This window comes from Mus caroli, unplaced genomic scaffold (assembly GCF_978045245.1).
Source record: "Mus caroli unplaced genomic scaffold, Mus_caroli_1 scaffold_8, whole genome shotgun sequence".
NCBI classification, from domain to species: domain Eukaryota; kingdom Metazoa; phylum Chordata; class Mammalia; order Rodentia; family Muridae; genus Mus; species Mus caroli.
This window is the reverse complement of record NW_028227263.1, coordinates 61,234,783-61,240,994: the sequence shown is the minus strand read 5'-3', so window position 1 is coordinate 61,240,994 and position 6,212 is coordinate 61,234,783.

Sequence of the window (6,212 nt, the reverse complement as noted above, 5' to 3'; positions counted from 1 at the left end):
AATAAAATTAAACAGTAGAAGAAAATAAATAAAACTGAGCAAGACCTGAAAGTCAAATCGGAAAAAAAAAAAAAAGCAATAAAGAAAATATAAACTGAGGGAATTTTAGATATGGAATATCTAGGGAAGAGAAAGAAACATCAGATGCAAGCATTACCCACAGAATACAGAAAATGCAAGTGAGAATCTCAGGCATAGAAGATACAATAGAAGAAACTTTTTCATCTTTCAAAGAAAATGTGATATCTATAATTATTACTGACAAAGAAGTCCAGGAACTCGGGAATAGCATGAAAAATCTAATGTAACAATAATATGATTAGAAGAATGTGAGAAGTCTCTACTCAAATGCCTAGAAAATATTTTTAACAAAATTACAGAAGAAAACATTCCCAAACTTAAGAAAACGGTGCTTATAAATACACAAAGAAGCTTTAAGAATACCAATTACAACAGAGCAGAAAAGAAAATGCTCCCATCACATATCATTCAAACCACAAAAATATACAAAACTGTGGCCTCCCTTCCCCCAGCCTGGAACCTGCCTGCTCTAGGGTGGAGCTACCGGCTCATTCGTCCTGCCACGCCCACTGCTGGAACCTGACTCTGCTGCCTGGAGGCACACACGTGTTCGTCCTGCTACTGGACCCTGGATTACTTGGCAGGAAATTGGGTTCCCTCCCCCTTCCTTTATAAACTGAGTGTTTGGAAATATTAAATTGAGCCTCGATCAGAACTTGTTGTCCTGGCTTCATTCTTTTCTTCCGCCCTATCTAGTTACCTCTCTTTGCAGGGAACTGCCATTCTCAGTGAACCGTTCGTGTTGTGGACCGCGGGCGGGCCGCAACAGTTGGCGCCAGAACTGGGACCTGAAGAATGGCAGAGAGATGTTAAGAGAAACGACTGCTGTGTGGAGCTCCACAAGAAAGAAAAGAATCGTCGTATCGGAGGAGCATCGGAGCAACGGACAGGTACACATGCTAGCGCTAGCCCAAAAAAAAAAAAATTTCAGTTTTGAAAGTGTTGCGGGGATGCAGTAGGATACGAAGCAAGTTTGAAGCAGTGCTAACCCAACACTGGTTCTACTTGGGGTCAGCAGTTCGTAAATCGGAACTAGATACGGAGACAGGCGGTGTGCCGCAGTTTTTTAGGAAACTGCTTAGGTGGAAGAAAGAAGGGTTCAAAGTCAGAAATCTTTTAGATAAGAGAGATAGCTGTTGTTCATGGTTCAAAGAAGAAGAAACGATAGATTGTGGAACCTGGGAAAAAGTTGGTGAGGCCCTGAAGCGAGTTAAAGTTTGAGATTAAGCTTCAGAGGCTGAGTCTCTTAAGATATTTCTAGTTTAGATAATGATTAATGTGGTTCCTATCCTAAATAGTAAAATTTAAGATAAGATATAAAGCAATGCCTCTTTACTAAAGCGTTAAAGCTTGCTTTAATAGGTATTCATAGGTATTAATTGATATCCAAACTTCGTAATATGATAGTAATGCTTCTAATATTGATTTTAAAGGTGATAAATTGTTTTAAACATAGGTTTTGCTTTCCCAAATTTGTAGATATTATCCTAACCTTGCACAAAAACTTAAAAATTATGGTTAAAACTGCCATTGTTCCATTGACTGCAGCTTGCAGTTTGATTGCAAATTTAAGATTGATGCTCAGATTAAAAAGTATTTTACCTTTGAGTCAATACAGGGCTCTGGGCAGTCCCAGAGCGGCTTGTGGCCTTTTCTTTTGTTTTGCAAACAATGCCTAAAAAAGTTTTTCCCTGTGTTCAAGAAAATTTCTTTTTAACAGTGTTACAGATCTATTCAGATGTTTAAAATAATGCTTAAATTCAAAGATTTTTGCTTCTAGTAAACTGGTAATCACTAGAAAATTTTGCCTCTATGTATGGCTAATATAGCTTTACATTATGTAAGAAAAATGTTTATTGTTTCTGCTTCTTTACGAGAAGCCAAAAGTTTTAATCTTTCAGTATATATTGTTTCCTAAGTGGAAAGTATTTTATTAACTAATGCTTCTCAAGGGAAGTTTACCTTAAATCCTTGCTCTCACCCAAAAGATTCAGAGACAGTATCCTTTTGTTATTTGGTGTTTTGGTTTGCTGCAAAAGGTTTTACAAAAAATAAAGAAAGCTTTTATAATTGTTGTTAATTGGTAATTAAAAATTAGTTGTGCCGAAGACAATTCTTTGGCCAGAAAAAAAACATTATTGTAAAGTCATTTTTCTCATCCTCCCAGCCGATCGTTGGCCACGTGGGCCCAACTAGCTGCTGTGGAGCGGAGTCTTAACACACAGTTGCCCCTATTCCAGCACAAATAATCTGGTTGTGTGCTGTAGATGGTGTTTTAAAATGCTGAACAATCAAACCTTAATTTATATATTGATAGTCAATGCTATATCTCTGAGCTCATAATTACTTAAAATTGTTCGTCCCTCAGATACTATTAATTCTCAAATTTACAATTGCTTATACATATTTCTAGTTAATAAATAAATAAATTATGCACGTGTGACTCTTAATAACTTTTCTAGCCTTCTAGTTACAACCGTTCCTTAAGAAAAATAATTGAAAGTGCAATTAGTCACTGCCCCTTTACAGCCAAATATTTAAAATGTTTTGTCCAAAAAGTTATTAATTCAAAAGGTTAGATATTGTAAAATTTTAAACTTTAACCTCTTAAAAGACAAAAGAGAGAAATTGTATCCCCATATATACTATTTAGTGCATTTCCATGCACACTATTTAAAACATACCTTTATTTTCAAAATTTGAGATTAAAATGTCAAATTTAATAAATGCTTTTTAGTATCTTAAAAGGATCTACTTATTGGCTTATAAATTGATCCTAAAACAGCTACCTTATTAGAAAAGGAAAAAACAAGTTCTCTCCACAGAACTCTACAGAAGCATATTGGTAATTCGTGTGCTGAGCTGACAGGTAAGTTAACTCAGTGTCCTGATTAAAAGGACTAAAAGATTAAATTCATGTTTTAGATCCATCCTTACTTGTCATTTTTCCAGTTTGGACTAGCTTCTAGCCTTTTAACTTTATGGCAATAGTACATCAGAGACTGTATATTCAGACTTAGTAAAATTAGTCATTTAATAGAGTCATAATGATTTTTCACTCTTCTTCAGTGTGACCAGCCATTCTAACTCAATCTTAGACTGGTCTAATATTCAGTTCAATTATTAGAGATTCCTATATTCTAAATTACCTAGCAAAGTTAATTCAGAGCATTTGCCCCAAGGTCACCAAAGGCTCACCTTGCCTTTACCTTATTTGTCCTAAACTTTTTGCAAACTGACATTAAAGGTCAGTCTGCAGCGGAACGCCACTGGCACCCAGTTACTTCTAATTCTTATGCATTGGTAAAATGGAAGGACGCCCTGACTAATAAATGGAAGGGTCCAGATCCAGTCCTAATCTGGGGAAGAGGCTCGGTTTGTGTTTTTTCACGAGATGAAGATGAAGCACGGTGGCTACCAGAGAGATTAATTCGTCAGGTAAACACAGATTCTGTCTCTCCTCGTAAGTATCACCTTGAGGACTAAAATTTCCTCTTGAGCTGGGAGTGGAAGCTCTCAAAAAACACTGTTTCCTCTGAGCCAATTCCCCTACAAAAGGCCGGAGATAAACTTTAGCTTTACAATTTGCATCCAAATAAAGTACCTTGACTTCTCCAAACAGAAAATTTACATTACTACACTCTAATTGTTTAGTATTCTTCCTTCTCTCAAGCAGGTCAATCTACATTCTCCGGTTCTCCGCCCCTAAGAGCAAACAGGTGGTTCTGCTAATCTCCCTTCCAGGGACATCCCAGCATGTGGCTTTTCAGTCTAAGATAAGATTTAGATTTACCAGGAGAGCTAGGGAAGTAGAAATTTCATATATATTTACAAAGATTAGTTCTTATTTTGATAGATATAGGCTTAGTCCCTTAGCTAGCCTCTGGCTTTTCACCCTTGCTGTTACTGCAAGGTGTCCTTAGTTCCTCAGGCTACTGGGAATAACAGAGATGAGGAGAAAAGACTTTCAGCTCCTATTTTAACCAAAATTAATGGTGTTAATAGTGACATAATTCTTGTCTAGGCCTTGCTAAATCTGAGGTTGACAAGTCTCACATAGAGGCCTCGCAATAACTCAGAATTGCGATACTGATTCATAATCATATGAATACAGTATGGGTACCGCTTGGCGCAGGAGATCACTGTGGAGGGAAGGTCCAGTTTGACCGTTTCTGAGTTCCCTGTGCGACACACCTGATTTGAAAGAGGTTGGTATCCGACTCCAGCTAAACACTAAAAATACTTACGGCTCTGCCTCCCCTCCCCAAAAGATACCAAGAGCCACAGATGTGAGTTGTTACGATACTCACGGGAGGAATCAGGTTAATGTCCACCCAAGTCAAGGTTAAAGGCCCACTCATCTACGGATGAGAAAATCTTTTGATCACCTGTGTTAAGCATTGCCTATTTAAACTTAATTAACAGGGGGGAGAGAGATTGGAGACCTTGCTGTTGTAAGAGCAAGCCCTTCACTGCCTCCCACCCAAAAAATAAAAAAGCCAATTGGCCTTGTACTAGGAGCCAGCCAGTCTTAATCGCTTCTCACTGTTTCCCCTGCCTGTCACCCAAAATTGTGGATAATTATCAGTTCAGTGTTATTCTAAAATTGTTTAGCTAAACTCAGCCAGGGTTCCAACGCCCTACTTAAAAGGCAAACAGGTAGCTACCTATTCAGCACTAATTAGCATTATAAAGTCAGAGCCTACAGCCCAGTAGGCTGCTGGTATTTCAGTCAGTGCCTTTAAGACAGTCTCAGCCAGATACAGTTTACCATTAGAAAAGTTAGGGAATCCCACGGAAATAGGTTTTTTCTTTAGCCCTAGGAACTCAGGCAGAACTATTGAACATAGATAATTTTTCTGCCACAGGCCACCCCTTTTTTATTTTTATTTTTGTTATCTAATGGGGGGAAATGTGGCCTCCCTTCCCCCAGCCTGGAACCTGCCTGCTCTAGGGTGGAGCTACCGGCTCATTCGTCCTGCCACGCCCACTGCTGGAACCTGACTCTGCTGCCTGGAGGCACACACGTGTTCGTCCTGCTACTGGACCCTGGATTACTTGGCGGGAAATTGGGTTCCCTCCCCCTTCCTTTATAAACTGAGTGTTTGGAAATATTAAATTGAGCCTCGATCAGAACTTGTTGTCCTGGCTTCATTCTTTTCTTCCGCCCTATCTAGTTACCTCTCTTTGCAGGGAACTGCCATTCTCAGTGAACCGTTCGTGTTGTGGACCGCGGGCGGGCCGCAACACAAAACAAATAACAAATATTGAAAGTTGCCAGAGAAAGGTCAGATATCATACAAAGACAGATCTAACAAAATTATACATGATTTCTCAACCAAGACTCTTAATGCTAGAAGTGCCTGGACATATATCTTGAAACCCCGAAAAGACCATAGGTGCCAACCTAGACTGCATATACCCAGCTAACCTTCCAGTTATCATAAATAGAGAAAACAAAATATTTAAAGTCAAATCTGTATTGAAACAGTATCTATTCACATTTTCAAGCCTACAGAAAATTACTAGAAGGAAAACTCTAACTCAAGAAGAATAACTACATCTAAAAAACAACGAAAGATAACTAAGTCTAAAAAAAAAAACCATGGAAATAAGTAATGTGATACCAGCAAAACAAGGAAAGCACACACAGAAATACATACTAGCACACACACACACACACACATGCACACATACACACACATAAATATCAAAACATCACAAGTTACTCATTTTTCTCAATATCAGTATAAAAATCAGTATAAAAAGTCTCAAAATTTAAATGTATTTGATTTGCTGTGTGATTTAAAGTTTAATAGCATGGCCTTGTCATGCATCAATGGGAGAAAAGGTCCATGGTCCTATGAAGGCTCCATAGATGTCCCAGTGTAAGGGAATTGATGGCGGGGAGGTGGGAGTATGTGGGTGGGTGGATGTTTGAACACCCTCATAGAAGGAGATGAAGGGAGGATGTGATAGGATGTTTCTCAGAGGGAGGGAATCTTGAAAAGAGGATGACATTTGAAATGTAAATAAACAAAATGTCCAATAAAAATATTTTTACAAATGTGTCTGTTCCAGTGTTTCACACAAAGAAGTTAAGGATTTAAATATCATTCTGATTTTTTTTT